This window comes from Mercenaria mercenaria, chromosome 9 (genome assembly GCF_021730395.1).
Source record: "Mercenaria mercenaria strain notata chromosome 9, MADL_Memer_1, whole genome shotgun sequence".
Taxonomy (NCBI): domain Eukaryota; kingdom Metazoa; phylum Mollusca; class Bivalvia; order Venerida; family Veneridae; genus Mercenaria; species Mercenaria mercenaria.
This window is the reverse complement of record NC_069369.1, coordinates 55,308,718-55,329,015: the sequence shown is the minus strand read 5'-3', so window position 1 is coordinate 55,329,015 and position 20,298 is coordinate 55,308,718. Positions and strand designations below refer to the sequence as shown.

Here is a 20,298-nt window from a genome sequence, read left to right as displayed (position 1 = left end):
TCATTTTAACTTGCAGTTATGATTTAAATTGTAATTTTAACAGATCTCATACAACCAGTCTATATAAATTTATACTGAAAAATCTTCTGGACTTCAGATTTATATGGATTGTACATATATTACAGAATATCCATAAAAAAGGAGAAAATTCTAGACCTGCATACAGCATATGCTGTAGAAATTACCTACATAATTGGCAATGTTTTGCGGCAGAAGGGGAGTGGTGGTGTTGGAGACAAGGTGTCGGCTGCTAATACCACGGAGACGTGGGTTTGAACCCTAATAATGGGTCATGACAGTTAACGTCCTCATTAAACGCCATTCCACCGAAGGTTTTCCCGGATTCGGACTCAAAGCTTTATTCTTCACAATCGAGCGAAAAAAAAATTAGTATATAAGGGAGTAGCAATGCAGTTCGTGTATGAGGCAGTTGACAGCTGCTGAGCAGGCGACCTCGGTAGCTCCACTAGTAGGCAGGATTTTCTAGGCAACTGTCAGTTTTCAATATATACTTTCATAATTACTCTTTCACTGAAAATTGGCAACATTGTAAAAACGTTAATATAACGTTATCTTAACAACGTTGTGATTCAAACTTGGGTAAAACGTTGTGACAACGTTACTTAACAACGTTGTGACAACGTTACAGCACTGTTACGTACACAACATTGTAGCCCAACGTTTGCACAACGTTGTACTAACGTTGTAGATTTTACAAGATTCAGATAAAAACTCAGTGTGTCTTTTTATAGGGTCTTTTCAGTACATTCACGCATTGCTTGCATAGGGCTTTCTCCTATACATTTCAAATCACTACTCTGAATAGTTCTCAACGTTGTTACAACGTTGTCACAACGTTGTAAAATAACACAACTAACATACAACTAAAACACAACGTTGTCTTAACGTTGTGTGTTTGCTGGTTATACATTTTACACTTTCACAAGAAGCGCTTTATCAAGTCGGATGCCGTACCGAGAAATTAGAATTAACTCCCTTAGCGAAAGTGAAAGTCACATGCACCGGAAACATGATGGGTTTAAATGTAAACAAGGACTAGAAAATGATTTTCTTCTTGAAATAATAGTGGGAAAAAAGGTTTAAGAAGTTTATAGGAAATAATAGCAATATAATATTGTTTTTCTTTCCTTTATTCATTTATTCACTTAGTACCGCGAAAATAGCTGCAGACAGGGTATAATATTTTTTCAAACCAAGCAAGATGATTAGTCTTCACCCCGGCCTTGTTTTTTTATCCACACGGTGTTGCTTTTTAATTTGTTAAAAGTCACATAAGAAGTTGAAAGCGACACATTTAGTTTATACATAATTTATTTTTAGGTCTTGAGTGAAGCAAGTTCTACAACTTATACTGGCAACCGCCTCGATAGCCTAGCGGTAGAGCGTCCGCTTCGAGTGCGGGAGGTCGTGGGTTCGATCTCCGGCCGCGTCATACCAAAGACGTGAAAAATGGTACCAGTAGCTCCCTTGCTTGACGCTCAGTATTAAAAGGGAAACTTCTCTTCACTCAAACCCTCGTGTCGATGGATTCCATCAGGAATGAGGTGCCGAGAGTGAAGAGCGACACATTTAAGATACGCAGTCTAGATGCAGACTACACGATTATTATTAAATAACTAGAACTCTGAAATGTTGGGAGGTGTCCACAGTTTGTTTAAGACTTCACAATGTAATAATATCTTCAATGAATTGTTTGTAAAAAGAAAATTACGATATTTAAAATAACAGGTTTTTGTATATCGGATTGCACACTTTCTTAAAACGTTTCCAGTAAACGTGCCACTGTTTATTAAGATGTGCAGCGTTGACCTGATGTACAATGTTTCTTTCTCACAGCTTTGCTGCCTAAGTTTAGAATAAAACAATCTTAGACCTTTTAAGAGAAATTGTTTTTTTGATTTACATCTCTTCATAATAAACTTGTGGGATCATACGAGCAGTAAAGCTATAGGTGTTGCTGTAGAAGGTCATTTTTGGAATGTGTCTTGAATGTCTTGAATTCCACCGACTGTTGTGCTTTATAATTTGTCACGTATTTTCACGGGTAAATGTAAGAAAATCGAAGCAAATTGCAAGTTACTATAAGTAATTGTTACGCTGAAATCAGTACAATGCGAAAATGTCAAAATGTTCGTGCATGTCCACCAGAAGGTTAAAGATCGAAGTGTTCAGTTTTAAATATAACTCCTGACATATATGTGAAACATCTATAACACAAGAATTTGTAAGTATTCTTGGTATATTTGATACATTCATTTCGATAAACTGGACAGGTCGTATAAGAATAAAAATATCTAATAGAATTATCCTAAAATATGAGAATATTGCATTAATCTGGACAGAACATGTAACATTTCTGCAAACAAAAATGCACAGTGTAAATTCAAAATAATGTTCTTCCGCAACTCTTCTAGTTTTCTTTTCAAATATGAGACTATACAGTTTATCTTATGTAACCCCAGTTGACGTGTTAATTAGAACTAACTTTCTAGATTTTCACAGCATATTTGTCTTTAAAATATTTTCATAGAAAATTTCCATTGTTAATTTTAGGCACATCTGACCAAAAAGCGTTTGATATAGTTTTTGATTTAAGTATAACTAATTGATACAAAGCTCTCATATTGCGTTTATTAGCATCAGTTTCCAGTAATTTTGTGAAAATTCCAAATGATATTATCGCATTCACAATTATTGATAATATAAATGCATCAATTACCAAATGTTTGGACAAAAATTCATGTAAATATTAAAAAATACACTTTATTTGTGGCATGCCCTAGATGGGTATGCTTGTCTTGCTTGCGTATTCTAATACAATACTTTGTTCCTTACGATTGAAATAAAGACAGGATATTGCTTTCAGGCCAGTGGGCACCAAACTGGAAATGAGCACTAACGAAGAATCAGTTTCAATCACAGATTATATGAATTACAATTACAGGAATATTGTCTGGCGACAGGCTGTGCTGATTTTTTTTAGTTTGCAATGTAGACAGGATATTACTCTCGGATTACATAGATCCAGACTGTAAATGAACGAATATTAGGTGAAAAAGTCAACCAGATCTTTATAGTAAATAACAAGTATGAGTATATGTACATGAATACACGTTCAACATATTGTTACTGATTAGTCTGCGTATTGCGCCAAAAAATATACGTTCGCGACAATTATTTAGCAACGCTCAACGTTTAAAATACCAATTTTAGCTGAGTCTGTGTGAGAAAATCTGAGCTTATATGTAAACAAGAGCTGTCACTATCAGACAAATGCACCCCCCCCCCCCCACCCCCCCCCCCCCCCCCCCAAAAGAAGCCAAGAATGCTACAGTTGTTTGCGCAAAATATGCCAGAATAGTTTAGGTGATTCAATTTGTGACCTTCACCTCGACCTGAGAGACCCGGGACATAAGCGCGACACAATCAATATGGTTAAAATTTGTCTCAAATTATTTTCAAATCCCTTGACAAATGGAAGTGTTATGGACCAGACAAGAAACTGACCATATTAACATTTGGCTTCTAAGTGTGACCTTGACCTTGGAGCTAGGGGTCTGAGTCTTGCGCATGACACGTCATCGCATTATAGAAAACATTTATGCAAAGTAATTTAAAATCTCTTGATGAATGGCAGAGTTATAAACCGGACACAAAAGAGACCATGTTAACCTTTAACTTCTAAGTCTGACCTTGACCTTGCAGCTAGGGGTCAGGGTCTTGCGCATGACATATCTTCTTATTATGGTAAACATTTATGGCATGTTATTTCAATATCCCTTAATGAATGGCAGAGTTATGGACCAGACAAGAAACAGTCCATGTTAACCTTTGACCTGTATGTGTGACCTTGACCTTGGAGCTAGTGGTCTGGGACTTGCGCAAGGCACGTTTTCTCATTATAGAGAACATTTATTATTATGCGATAAAAGTGTGTCATATTTAGATTTATCAAATGAAATGTGCAGATTTGGACCAATCATTTTAATACCATAGCTGTGTCATAATTAATTATGTGACATTATTATACTAGATTCCGGTCCGTCCTTCAGTCCGTCCGTCCGTCCGTCCGTCTTAGATGATTTTCCACATAGTTGTGGCCCTTTATTAATTTTGTCTTCATATGTATACAGAAAAAATTTGACCGCGCTATTTCTCTGTCTTTGTATGCCACACCTTATTGTTATCATCGGTACTAAGTGTATTTGTGCATGTGCGAAGCACGTTCCATTTGATGATTTTTCACGAAGTTATAGCCCAATATTTGATGCAAACATGAATAGAGTTACACTGGAAAAAACTTCAATAATTTTCTAACATATTTCATATGCTGTTAAGTATAACTAGTTGATGACCTTTAGTGATTAAATGGTCCCTTGACCATGATCTTGACCTACTGACCTAATTTCTTCATTTTTAAGATACTGCCATAAAATTTTGACCACTTGTACAGTTTTTAACACACATTTCAAAACTGACTTTTAGTGGCCTTGATTTTGATCTGATGGCCAATTTTCCTTTTTTAAGGTACAGCAATGAAATTTGGAGATCTTATACAGTTTTGCACAACAATTTTGTGCATCTTTGTACATTTTCTCCGTGTACAATATACTAATAATGCAATGTATCAATTTTTTTCAATACCCGTGTTTCTCTGACAATAAGCTGCTGTCTAGGGGTATTCATCACCATTAGTGATATGTCTTGTTTCTACTGTAATACATTGGTAATTGGAATTTCATCGTGCGTTATATTTTTTCAAAGGTCTTATGACTTCTGTTGAAATGAGTTTAGTAGTGCATTTGTAATGGTTATTGTAATGGCGACGTCATATGAATAAAATCTGTAAAAAGATCCTTTGGAAGCAAAGAAAGCAACCAAGAAGAGTAATAACAAACACGGTTTGATTTAGTCCGTTCATGAGAGGTAATGAAATGTGCAACACCTCTCACTCTTCCCCCCCCCCCCCCCCCCCCCACACACTTCATCTCATCTCAAGCACCGACGCTTAAGCGGAACTCTACTGCACATATGTTGAATTGACCCAAAGGACCAGAAATGTTATGCTTCACAGATGTACCGTTTGATTTTGTTTATCTGGTGTTAAGCGATATTTTCATATTTAATTCATTAAACGAGTTCAATGAAATGATAAAATCCAAGGCTATGTCGAACATTCTATCAATTTGAAAGTTGTTCAACGTGTTTAATAAATTCAATATGGTATGATACAAATATAATCTTATTTGATCAAATGTTAGCTTGTCCTGCAGAAATATCAAATCTTGTTCTTTCTTTACCCATTATAGATTGAATCAATTCAACCAACGTCTCTTATACTAGTGTAATGAAATTATGTAACGGTTTCATTTCACTCCTACGACGTCAAACATGTGATTTAATATTTTATTTCTAGAACTGGTATCGATGTTTCTGAAAACATGCGATTGGTGAATAAAATATGCATTAACCCATGTTACGTTTGGCTTCGCCTTCCAAGAAAATAATTTGGGAGAATTTTCCTTATGTGAAGTGTAGACTGTATTGGATATTTTGCCGGGTCCATTTCCTGACTAAAGTCATCTAATTGTTCATAGAGTTTGTTTACGTATAATAACATAAGTGCTTTTTCTTAAATATATTATATAACTTTACGAGGGATTTACAAAACGGAATTAAAAGATGGGTAAGTAGTAAAATCAATGAATGCAAAGTAAAACTTTCCTATTTGTCCCCTAAACGACTAGAAACATTTGCTTCTAAAATAGTTTCCTTGACAGATACATTATGAAGAAGAATTAAATAGGGTGTATGATCGTTACTTCGAAGCCCGGACTAGGCTTGTGTTCTCACAGACGAAACTTTGTGTCTGAAGTGTTTATTCCCACCTCTTAGTCATGTGTAGAACATGTAAGTACCGGTACAGAATCCAGGAACACTGGTTAGTTTAACCATTTGTCTTTAAATATTTGAGTCATACAAAACTATTCCGAAGTGGTTAACTCGTATCTTAATCTGTTATTATGTTATACATATTTGTATTATTACACGAAAAGTATATTAAGTCCAGTAAGTGATATAACAGGTTTCATTTGCTCAATGACATTAGACTTTTAAAAATTGTTGAGTCTTTTCATTACAAACTTCCTTTTTTTTTATTAACGAGTCTTCTTTCACTTTCTCTGTGCTTTTGCTAAAAAGAGAATTATGTTCATTTATAACTAATAGAGAGTACTGAATTGCTTCAAATGAGGGACATCTTTTATGATAAATGCATTACATTCGATATATATTTGGTATTATAACATGTATTATAATACTTTTTGGAATGTTTTTCTTATAAAAATACCAATGCTTTGTGCAAAAGTCGTTTTGTTTCTTACCATAGTATGTCAAATTGATGGAATTTAGTTTGTATATTATAATGAAACGGTTAACCTGAAACCTGGTAACAATCTTTCGAAGGAACATTGCGATGGACAAATTAAAGCAATGCACACAGATAACATTATAGAAGATGAAGGAATAAAATCATTTTACTTATTATAAAACCTACATTCCTAACTTTTTTATTGGCATACTTACATGTATGACCCTTTGATTTTATACATCACATATAAATCTAAACTAGCACCATCCATAATTTGCAGAGCATGTTTCTCAAAAGTTTGTTAACTCTTATCTGCACGTCATATTTCCTAAATATACCTGCCACACAAAGATCAAATGCATATCTAACTTTAGAGTAGAATATGGCAGGTTACATTTCAAATTTTGTTGAATTTTGTTTAACATATTAGTAGATATGACTTTATTATACCAAGAAGGGAAACATGTATCATTGCTGAATAAGCTTAACTGGTTTTCATAGATTTTAAGATTAACGTAAGTCAATATATAAACGTTCAATGTTTTCATATTTACACCGACATCATTCTGAACAGAATTTTGTTCAACATATATTTAATGGCTTTAATGTCTTTAATTGTACCATCGCCATGTGAAATTATCAGTAGCTTTATGTTTAAAAGTAACTTAAAGGCGCATTGGGCCAACTGTATTTATTGTATGTTACATGTAAATCATTATGCATGGATCACTATAATAAAAGAATTATTTACTTACTTTACTGACTTACTTATTAGTAGGGCAAACATAACCCGTATCATGCTGGACACGATTGATTCTGACTTTGCGACCAGTGTAGACCTTGATCAGCCTGCACATCCTTACAGTCTGAATCAAGATCTTCACTGTTCGCAATTCATTCAGTGTCATTTTGGTAAGCACTCCTTTTAACATTCAATGGTGCTGTACAAATTGAAAGATGGACAACTTCATTACAGAAATTAAGCAGGGTAGGATTAGTTATACCAAGAAGCAAAACGTATCCGAGCTGCAGTGGCCAGATGGATAAGGCACCTGCCCCGCAGTCGGGAGGTCAAAGGTTCGAGCACTGTTAGAGGCGGGTTTTGAAGAGAGAGAGAGCGGTTGTTGAGCCAACAGCTAGTTAAATAATGGTTACCAATTGCCTACCTGCCTGGTGCCTGGCATTAAAAATAGATTTTATTATTGTTCCACAAAACATTTAGTTCTGGAAGTGCTATGTTTCGCGAATATAGGGTTTTATAGACGAACGTTCAGATCGATAAACAGTTAAAGAGTTTATGTAGCAGTAGGAAAGTTAAATAGGTGTCATTGTACTTGGTTATTGTGCTTCTGTTACGTGCATTGTTTTCTCAAAGGTCTCATTATTACTTCTGATTAGACGAATTTAGCTGCCAAATAGTCCCGATTACTGTGTTGTTGATATTGTAGGAAATGTGCTTTATTTCCCAGAAAAAAAAACAAAGAAAAATATCAAACAGGGAATGCCACGCACCAAAAACGTAGCCTCCTCAAAACGAAACCCCTAGCACGCAGACGCGTGCCCTAAACACACACACACACACACACACACACACACACACAGAGCCAACACATAAGGACAAAACGAACAACACACACGCACACAAAGCCAACACATAAGACGAAACGAACAAACAAAGGAACACAGTGGGGCACCGCCTTGGAATGGTCAGTGGCAAAAACACCACTGGGGAGTTTAAACCGGTTTATGGTGCACCTAACTGATATGCATTTTGGCCAAATTATGCCCCCTTTTGAACTTAACACTCTTTTGATATTTAACCTTTTTGGGTAATATTTTCCTGCTTCTGGGACAATATTTCGAATAGTCGAGCTTGGCTGTCTTACGGACAGCTCTTGTTTTTACTTATTTTTCCCACTTTTAAATAGCATTTGCTTATTTTAAGGGCATCCCAGCATATTTTGGTTAAAGTTTTACATGCAAGTTGCTATCTCCAAAACTAATGCAGATATTGAATTGAAACTTCACATGTGTCTTCGGGGTTATAACACTAGTTGATAGCAGCAAGTCCCATAACTCTGACCTTCATTTTGGCCAAATTATGCCCCCTTTTGGACTTAGAAAATTCTTGTTAAAGTTTTGCGTGCAAGTACATACAGCTATTTCTAAAAGACATATAGATTTGAAACTTATTTTTTCTTTTCTAGATCAATTACCAACCTCACTGGGTCAAGTCCCATAACTCTGACATGTATTTTGAGCAAATTATGCCCCCTTTTAGACTTAGAAAATTTTGGTTAATGTTTTACATGCAAGTTATTATCTCCAAAACTAATGCAGATATTGATTTGAAACTTCACATGTGTCTTCGGGGTTATAAAACTAGTTGATAGCAACAAGTCCCATAACTCTAACCTTCATTTTGGCCAAATTATGCCCCCTTTTGGACTTAGAAAATTCTGGTTAAAGTTTTGCGTGCAAGTACATACAGCTATTTCTAAAAGGCATACATATTTGAAACTTATTTTTTCTTTTTCTAGATCAATTACTAACCTCACTGGATCAAGTCCCATAACTCTTACATGTATTTTGAGCAAATTATTCCCCTTTTTGGACTTAGAAAATCCTGGTTAAAGTTTTGCGTGCAAGTACATACGGCAATTACTAAAAGTCATATAGATTTGAAACTTATTTTTTCTTTTTCTAGATCAATTACCAACCTCACTGGGTCAAGTCCCATAACTCTGGCATGTATTTTGGGCAAATTATGCCCCCTTTTGGACTTTGAAAATTCTGGTTAAAGTCTTATATGCGAGTTTCTATCTCCAAAACTAATGCAGATATTGAATTGAAACTTCACATGTGCCTTCGGGGTTATAAAACTAGTTGATAGAAGCAAGTCCCATAACTGATATGCATTTTGGTCAAATTATGCCCCCTTTTGAACTTAAAACTCTTTCGATATTTAACCTTTTGGGGTAATATTTTCCTGCTTCTGGGACAATATTTCGAATAGTCGAGCTTGGCTGTCTTACGGACAGCTCTTGTTTTTACTTATTTTTCCCACTTTTAAATAGCATTTGCTTATTTTAAGGGCATCCCAGCATATATGTGATTCAAAACAAGCAGTAGTCAGGCCACATGTTCACAAAACAATTTTCGGAGTTTTGAGTTTGAAATTTTAATATCAGTTTTACTTTAACTTCAAGGTTAAATTCCAACTGAGACTGACTTTTAGTACCGAATAGCCACTTGAAAATAGTTATTAACTTATAAATTAGTTTTAAACATGCTATTTAGATATAAAAGACACATAAAGTTTCATTATCAAACTCAGCTGAGACTGAAAATATTTTGTGAACACGGGGCCAGGTTACGCGTTTCCAAGTCTTTGCGTGCTATCGATACTAATATTACCACTTCTGACGCCCGTTTTATAACTCTAATGAAAACTGTATGAATGTGAATAGTTATTGTATAGTTTGAAGCTTTTGAGACACAAATTTGGTATTATCTATATGTGGCGTGCACACTAGAACAATCAGTGAATCATTTAGTAATACTCAGTTTTAAAGCTTTTACTCTATCTACATGTATACCACTTGCTGCTATTTTCGCGTTACATCTGGTCTCGCGGTATTTGATTTTTGAGAGAACAACAATTTGTAGCGCTCTCTACAGTAAACAAATTTGACCTACTTTGAAAGCTAATTACGTTTCACACCCTTTTTTTGTAAACGTAGGTCAATTATTTTTAAATGCCCTCGTCGATCATTTGACTAAGTAAAATCGGTAATGAATTGTGTGTTGTCCATATATTTGACGGAATTACCCTTCCACTGTGTTAATTTTACATTACAATAATTTTTAATGCCTTACTCACGATTTTTTTTTTTGAAAATTTAGGGGTCCTATACATTTTACACTTTCACAAGAAGCGCTTTATCAAGTCGGATGCCGTACCGAGAAATTAGAATTAACTCCCTTGGCGAAAGTGAAAGTCACATGCACCGGAAACATGATGGGTTTAAATGTAAACAAAGATTAGAAAATGATTTTCTACTTGAAATAATAGTGGAAAAGAAAAGGTTTTAGAAGTTTATAGGAAATAATAGCAATATATTGTTTTTCTTTCCTTTATTCATTTATTCACTTAGTACCGCGAAAATAGCTGCAAACAGGGTATAATATTTTTTCAAACCAAGCAAGATGATTGTTCTTCACCCCGGCCTTGTTTTTTTATCCACACGGTGTTGCTTTTTAATTTGTTAAAAGTCACATAAGAAGTTAAAAGCGATACATAGGGTCTTGTGTGAAGCAAGTTCTACAACTTATATTGGCAACCGCCTCGATAGCCTAGCGGTAGAGCGTCCGCTTCGAGTGCGGGAGGTCGCGGGTTCAATCTCCGGCCGCGTCATACCAAAGACGTGAAAAATGGTACCAGTAGCTCCCTTGCTTGACGCTCAGTATTAAAAGGGAAACTGGCTTCTCTTCACTCATACCCTCGTGTCGATGGATTTCATCAGGAATGAGGTGCCGAGAGTGAAAAGCGACACATTTAAGACACGCAGTCTAGATGCAGACTACACTATTAACTAGATCTCTGAAATATTGGAGAGGTGTCCACAGTTTGTTTAAGACTTCACAATGTAATGATATGTTCAATGAATTGTTTGTAAAAAGAAAATTACGATATTGAAAATAACAGGTTTTTGTATATCGGATTGCACACTTTCTTAAAACGTTTCCAGTAAACGTGCCACTGTTTATTAAGATGTGCAGCGTTGACCTGATGTACAATGCACTTTCTCGCAGCTTTGCTGCCTAAGTTTAGAATAAAACAATCTTGAACATTTTAAGAGAAATTGTTTACTTGACTTACATCTCTTCATAATAAACTTGTGGGATCATACGAGCAGTAAAGCTATAGGTGTTGCTGAAGAAGGTCATTTTTGGAATGTGTCTTGAATGTCTTGAATTCCACCGACTGTTGTGCTTTATAATTTGTCACGTATTTTCACGGGTAAATGTAAGAAAATCGAAGCAAATTGCAAGTCACTATAAGTTATTGTTACGCTGAAATCAGTACAATGCGCAAATGTCAAAATGTTCGTGCATGTCCACCAGAAGGTTAAAGATCGAAGTGTTCAGTTTTAAATATAACTCCTGACATATACGTGAAACATCTATAACACAAGAATTTGTAAGTATTCTTGGTATATTTGATACATTCATTTCGATAAACTGGACATGTCGTATAAGAATAAAAATATCTAATAGAATTATCCTAAAATATGAGAATATTGCATTAATCTGGACAGAACATGTAACATTTCTGCAAACAAAAATGCACAGTGTAAATTCACAATAATGTTCTTCCACAACTCTTCTAGTTTTCTTTTCAAATATGAGACTATACAGTTTATCTTATGTAACCCCAGCTGACGTGTTAATTAGAATTAACTTTTTAGATTTTCGCAGTATATTTGTCTTTAAAATAATTTCATAGAAAATTTTCATTGTTAATTTTAGGCACATCTGACTAAAAAGCGTTTGATATAGTTTTTGATTTAAGTATAACTAATTGATACAAAGCTCTCATATTGCGTTTATTAGCATCAGTTTCCAGTAATTTTGTAAAAATTCCAAATGATATTATCGCATTCACAATTATTGATAATATAAATGCATCAATTACCAAATGTCTGGACAAAAATTCATGTAAATATTAAAAAATACACTTTATTTGTGGCATGCCCTAGATGGGTATGCTTTTCTTGCTAACGTATTCTAATACAATACTTTGTTCCTTACGATTGAAATAAAGACAGGATATTGCTTTCAGGCCAGTGGGCAACAGACTGGAAATGAGCACTAACGAAGAATCAGTTTCAATCACAGATTATATGAATTACAATTACAGGAATATTGTCTGGCGACAGGCTGTGCTGATTTTTTTTAGTTTGCAATGTAGGCAGGATATTACTCTCGGATTACATAGAACCAGACTGTAAATGAACGAATATTAGGTGAAAAAGTCAACCAGATCTTTATAGTAAATAACAAGTATGAGTATATGTACATGAATACACGTTCAACATATTGTTACTGATTAGTCTGCGTATTGCGCCAAAACATATACGTTCGCGACAATTATTTAGCAACGCTCAACGTTTAAAATACCAATTTTAGCTGAGTCTGTGTGAGAAAATCAGAGCTTATATGTAAACAAGAGCTGTCACTATCAGACAAATGCACCCCCCCCCCCCCCCCACACACACACTCACCCCCAAAAAGAAGCCAAGAATGCTACAGTTGTTTGCGCAAAATATGCCAGAATAGTTTAGGTGAATCAATTTGTGACCTTCACCTCAACCTGAGAGACCCGGGACATAAGCGCGACACAATCAATATGGTTAAAATTTGTCTCAAATTATTTTCAAAGCCCTTGACAAATGGAAGAGTTATGGACCAGACAAGAAACTGACCATATTAACCTTTGGCTTCTAAGTGTGACCTTGACCTTGGAGCTAGGGGTCTGGGTCTTGCGCATGACACGTCATCGCATTATAGAAAACATTTATGCAAAGTAATTTAAAATCTCTTGATGAATGGCAGTGTTATAAACCGGAAACAAAACAGACCATGTTAACCTTTAACTTCTAAGTCTGACCTTGACCTTGCAGCTAGGGGTCAGGGTCTTGCGCATGACATATCTTCTTATTATGGTAAACATTTATGGCATGTTATTTCAATATCCCTTAATGAATGGCAGAGTTATGGACCAGACAAGAAACAGTCCTTGTTAACCTTTGACCTGTATGTGTGACCTTGACCTTGGAGCTAGTGGTCTGGGACTTGCGCAAGGCACGTTTTCTCATTATAGAGAACATTTATTATTATGCGATAAAAGTGTGTCATATTTAGATTTATCAAATGAAATGTGCAGATTTAGACCAATAATTTTAATACCATAGCTGTGTCATAATTAATTATGTGACATTATTATACTAGATTCCGGTCCGTCCTTCAGTCCGTCCGTCCGTCCGTCTGTCTTAGATGATTTTCCACATAGTTATGGCCCTTTATTAATTTTGTCTTCATATGTATACAGAAAAAATTTGACCGCGCTATTTCTCTGTCTTTGTATGCCACACCTTATTGTTATCATCGGTACTAAGTGTATTTGTGAATGTGCGAAGCACGTTCCATTTGATGATTTTTCACGAAGTTATAGCCCAATATTTGATGCAAACATGAATAGAGTTACATTGGAAAAAACTTCAATAATTTTCTAACATATTTCATATGCTGTTAAGTATAACTAGTTGATGACCTTTAGTGATTAAATGGTCCCTTGACCATGATCTTGACCTACTGACCTAATTTCTTCATTTTTAAGATATTGCCATAAAATTTTGACCACTTGTACAGTTTTTAACACACATTTCAAAACTGACTTTTAGTGACCTTGATTTTGACCTGATGGCCAATTTTCCTTTTTTAAGGTACAGCAATGAAATTTGGAGATCTTATACAGTTTTGCACAACAATTTTGTGCATCTTTGTACATTTTCTCCGTGTACAATATACTAATAATGCAATGTATCAAATTGTTTCAATACCCCTGTTCCTCTGACTATAAGCTGCTGTCTAGGGGTATTCATCACCATTAGTGATATGTCTTGTTTCTACTGTAATACATTGGTAATTGGAATTTTATCGTGCGTTATATTTTTTCAAAGGTCTTATGACTTCTGTTGAAATGAGTTTAGTAGTGCATTTGTAATGGTTATTGTAATGGCGACGTCATATGAATAAAATCTGTAAAATGATCCTTTGGAAGCAAAGAAAGCAACCAAGAATAATAATAACAAACACGGTTTGATTTAGTCCGTTCATGAGAGGTAATGAAATGTGCAACACCTCTCACGCCCCCTAGCACTGGCATAAGCGGAACGCTATTATACGTATGTTGAATGGACTCCATGATCCCAAACGACCAGAAAATATAACAACACTGAATCCAAGTACGGGGAGACATTTTACAGCCGCCTAGTGGAACGTAAAGATTGCTGTTGTGATAGTTAATAAAATCTGTAAAAAGATTCTTTGGAAGCAAAGAATGCAACCAAGACGAATAAATTCTTCAGACTCGGTTTGATTGAGTATGTTCATGAGAGGAATGAAATGTGCAACACCTCTCACGCCGCCCCCCCCCCCCCCCCCCCCCCACTCTCCATCTCAAGCACCGGCGCTTAAGCGGAACTCTACTGCACATATGTTGCATTGACCCAAAGGACCAGAAATGTTATGCTTCACAGATGTACCGTTTGATTTTGTTTGTCTGGTGTTAAGCGATATTTTCATATTTAATTCATTAAACGAGTTCAATGAAATGATAAAATCCAAGGCTATGTCGAACATTCTATCAATTTGAAAGTTGTTCAACGTGTTTAATAAATTCAATATGGTATGATACAAATATAATCTTATTTGATCAAATGTTAGCTTGTCCTGCATAAATATCAAATCTTGTTCTTTCTTTACCCATTATAGATTGAATCAATTCAACCAACGTCTCCTATACTAGTGTAATGAAATTATGTAACGGTTTCATTTCACTCCTACGACGTCAAACATGTGATTTAATATTTTATTTCTAGAACTGGTATCGATGTTTCTGAAAACATGCGATTGGTGAATGAAATATGCATTAACCCATGTTACGTTTGGCTTCGCCTTCCAAGTAAATAATTTGGGAGAACTTTCCTTATGTGAAGTGTAGACTGTATTGGATATTTTGCCGGGTCCATTTCCTGACTAAAGTCATCTAATTGTTCATAGAGTTTGTTTACGTATAATAACATAAGTGCTTTTTCTTAAATATATTATATAACTTTACGAGGGATTTACAAAACGGAATTAAAAGATGGGTAAGTAGTAAAATCAATGAATGCAAAGTAAAACTTTCCTATTTGTCCCCTAAACGACTAGAAACATTTGCTTCTAAAATAGTTTCATTGACAGATACATTATGAAGAAGAATTAAATAGAGTGTATGATCGTTACTTCGAAGCCCGGACTAGGCTTGTGTTCTCACAGACGAAACTTTGTGTCTGAAGTGTTTATTCCCACCTCTTAGTCATGTATAGAACATGTAAGTACCGGTACAGAATCCAGGAACACTGGTTAGTTTAACCATTTGTCTTTAAATATTTGAGTCATACAAAACTATGCCGAAGTGGTTAACTCGTATCTTAATCTGTTAGTATGTTATACATGTTTGTATTATTACACGAAAAGTATATTAAGTCCAGTAAGTGATATACCAGGTTTCATTTGGTCAATGACATTAGATTTTTAAAAATGGTTGAGTCTTTTCATTACAAACTACCTTTTTTATTAACGAGTCTTCTTTTCACTTTCTCTGTGCTTTTGCTAAAAAGAGAATTATGTTCATTTATAACTAATAGAGAGTATTGAATTGCTTCAAATGAGGGACATCTTTATGATAAATGCATTACATTTGATATATATTTGGTATTATAACATGTATTATAATACTTTTTGGAATGTTTTTCTTATAAAAATATCAATGCTTTGTGCAAAAGTTGTTTCTTACCATAGTATGTCAAATTGATGGAATTTAGTTTGTATATTATAATGAAACGGTTAACCTGAAACCTGGTAACAATCTTTCGAAGGAACATTGTGATGGACAAATTAAAGCAATGCACACAGATAACATTATAGAAGATGAAGGAATAAAATCATTTTACTTATTATAAAACCTATATTCCTCACTTTTTTATTGGCATACTTAGTGATCAACAGATTATTTCTATCATCGGCTGAGCATATTAACTTGGCATACGTATGCCAAGTTAGGATAACACATAAAAATGCTTTAAAACGTGGTATTCCACTTCTTTTGTAAAGAAAAAGCTTTTAATACTTATGTTTATAACTATGAAATGTACTGCACTAATTGCTCAACTGGATGTTCTCTAAATTTCACAGGAAATCGCAATCACTGGTGAAGAAACGGAAATAATAAGTTAACGAAAAGTATGATTATAAATCAACGAAGTCAAACATGATACTGAGGCATTTATTCGCACATTGCTTCCAAACCCGTCATGAGACACTCATGCATCCCGCTGCTAGTATTTTGCAGCTTGATTGATATCCCGGCCCTGTCCACGTACCTACCCTAGTATCATGTGTGATTTCATGGAATTATAATCACAAATCAGTTTAGGTTTTAACACTAATAAATAGTAAACAAATTTTGTATAATGTATATTTAGGAATATCGTGTAGTTGAAACATGTCAAAACTGCAACAGGTTTTCCACAAGTTTGACCACATTTTGTTAGATCCAGTGTTTGTAATTTTATTCCGTAGTATATATTTGCAATGTGTTATTAGATACTCAAAGGTATCACCATGATCATAGTTATGGAGTTTCCGCTAAGTTTCTCCTCTGCATCAGGTATTTTCACATGACAGTTTTACATCGTAAATTTTAAATCGCACATTTATTTCAAATGAAGGTGTTTTTTTTTTTCACTCGTAAATTACAGTGTCATAATGTAAACATCAATGAACCTGCAGACTGTAAAAAAATGGTATTTCATAAATAACGACTTTATGCAAACTAGCACCTATGACGATGTACCATGTACAAGTCTGTAATAAAAATCCTATTCTGTTCTGTTTTCCAATCCAACACCGATAAAACATATTTCTGTCTGCGTCCAAATCAGACAATGTACTTGGGAAATTATCTAGTCAAATTGATGAACGATGTCGTTTCTATAGACAGAAAGTGTATCAGTAAATGATATCTTTTCTGTTCAAGAAACGTAGAATTAAGGAGTTAAGTGACAAAATCTGAATGCCACAACTAAGTGCGATACGAGTTATATCGCTAGTATGAGACGCAACTGCAGAATGGATATATAATTATGTTGACGGATGATAGACTTGTACGGATAATAGATGGGCGCACGCGAAAATAAGGTTAATATATTAATTTAAGTAGCAAGGATGAAATTTGTCTCCTAATAACTTCATTAAGTTTGCTTTTTGTTTGCATTGAAAAGCGGTACATAGTTTATCCCGCATACTCCATATCGTATTAGTAACTTCGCCACAACATAGAGTATGATTCATAATGCATAACAATGACATTGTAATTCTGGATAATGATATAGATGCATGTACGAGTTAAAAAAACTGAATATTCATAACAACAACTGTTACAGCATTTCGAAACTTATTGAAGAAAAGGTTCCATCGTCGCATAATGTCTTCTAATAAGAAGTTAGTAGTGAAAGTGGTGTTGATTTTATACAAAAGTGTTACATATCACAGTTCTGTTGCTTGAAATTGTGAATTATCGGTTGTGTTCGGCGCAATGAATGATAAATAATTAGAAATGCTGACGAATGCGCTTGTTGTTAATTTGTAAAGAGCTTTTCCTCATTCAGTGACTGCAAAAGGGTGTTAAATATTTTGTTAAGCGTTAATTGAAAATTTTCAATGAGAAAGTGTTGATGGTTATATCATAACTTATTTCAATTGTTTGCTTTAATATTATCTGAGGTTTTGTACTAGTCGTGTGAGCGATATATTTCAAAGAAGTATATTAAGGCTACATCTGGAAAACAACATTATTCCACCCAAACATTAAGACAATTTTTATTAGCCAATATAAACATACTATTTTATCTACACATAACTTGTTACCACAATAAGGCTCAACATCGCTTTACGGGTGTTGACGATAGTACTTGGCCGATATACAAACAATCGAAACTAAACATCCCTTTTATGAGTTAAAACCGATAGAACTGTCCTATGAAACTACAGATGGAAGAGGTGACCCTTAATTCCTGTCATATTTACTTATATCTATGCCTGACTGGAGTACAATTATTTTTGACCGATTATTTGAAAGTTTGTTTCATTTATATTTCAGTTACCACCTTCACGTTTCGTCTTTAATTTAAGAGTTTTAACAGTATCGTAACGAGCTTAAGCACACAATATGTTGTCCAATTATAAACCTCTATCAATTGCAACTGTGTTCAACTTGACAGTTTCAACAAAGAAGCAATGAATTGTTGTTTTTTATCGATATCTGTAGTAATGACCAGAAACTCTATCTTGGCATTTTCTTCAGTATTTCTATGTACATATAATCACAAAATCTGTTTCTCAAGTGCATACTGAAGTAATGTTTCTGAATTAAGGAAGAAGCTTGTCCAGCGCAAGTGAACATTTGCGACAAACTAAATGTGTTTTGTATTCATTCTTTTAGACAATTACATAAACCTGTCTCTGATGCTAAATGGTTTAATAAACCAGTGTCGAAATAATGATTGAATTACCGAATGGAAATTAGTGAGCGATAAAGAAACTTTGGTGATTTGTATGATAAACCACCTATTTTGAAACTTAAGTTTGAATTCTCATCAGAAAGATTGACTATTTTAGATGAACTGTATATTTGCCAGTTGCCGATATTAAAACAAAAAACAAATGTTTAACTGCTGGTGATTTTAATTCTTCCAAGTGAGACAAACCACTTTTTGCTCACGATATCAATAATTTTAAAAGTAATTGTTACGTAAGGCTGTAGAGAAACTGGTAGATGCCACGATGATATTGTTTTCTACTGAACAGTTACTGAAGAAATCAGGTTAGTTGTATTACTTGATATAGTTGTGCTCTGCCATCGTTTAATTGGGATGTCTGTTTTAACATGTAGACTTCAATTTATGTCAAAATGTTAACAAATAATAACTACATAGACGGAAACATAGAATTAGAATTTAAGTAAAACGCATACCGTGTGCTGTAAGTAAATGTTAAATGTTTTCCAGAGCGTTTAGTTGATCTACACATTCATCACTTCGCACGCTCTGTTCAGTTTGGAGATGATTGGTCTTTTATTGATACAGAAAGGTGATAATATTTGATCCTTGAATAATAAATTTTATATCTATAGTCAACAAATATTGTACCCAAATATGCTTAACCCTTAGCCTGCTGACGGTAAGTGATTCTGCCTTTGCGACCAGTGCACTGTTCGCCGTTAAGTCAGTATCTTTTTGGTAAGCACCCATTTTAACAGTTAACGGTACTGTCCAAATTGAAAGATGGACATTGTCAAGTTCATTATACAAATTTAGCAAGGTAAGGGTTAAACAAATGTGCAAGATCTTATTAGTGTTGATGATACAGATAATGATTGCAGAAGACAGAACAGGCAACTCAATACAGTAACACTGCTCTTTTGGTCTTGACATAGATGTTTAGGTGTTCTATGTTAAACTTACATTTTCTTGCCACACTTTATAGTACATGTATGTAGTTCCTAATCCATTTAAACGGACACATTTTGCATGAGAAACATAATTTGAAGAAAATATCTGCAACAGTAAGGTTAAACATTTTTACGTTTCCAGAAATACATTGAATTTTATGTTATCTGAAAAAAATATTTGATAGATTTGGTAGCTAAGGACAAGTCAGTAAAGAAAAGCTGAAAACCTACAAAGTCTATTTCTTTCATGGAACGATAAGTGTATATTTAAGTGCATACTGTATAACTTGTTTGTCTGACTTGGTGGAACAATTGTGATCAGACTATTTTGTTTATTTTCAAGTTTTTACTGTTTTCGTTATAAAAATCTTAGCAAAATTGCGTGCTTGATCTAGTTATTTTAAAAAGGTTTGACAAACGGAATAACATATATATATATTTATATATGAGCAGCTTGCGGGGTTCCTACCAAGGGTCTTAGTATAGAATATGATATGTAACCTACATAATTTATATTTTATTCTTTTAGTGGTACGTGTTTATGTATGGAGATAACAATTGCCTCCAC

At 34.5% G+C, this 20,298-nt stretch overlaps 1 protein-coding gene across 2 annotated transcripts in view; it reads left to right on the top strand.

Annotated features, from left to right (window-relative positions):
* LOC123547155 (Kv channel-interacting protein 4-like) overlaps window positions 1-20,298 on the top strand; it is a 548,972-nt gene that overhangs the window by 62,226 nt on the left and 466,448 nt on the right. The gene's annotated exons all lie outside the window — the stretch shown is intronic.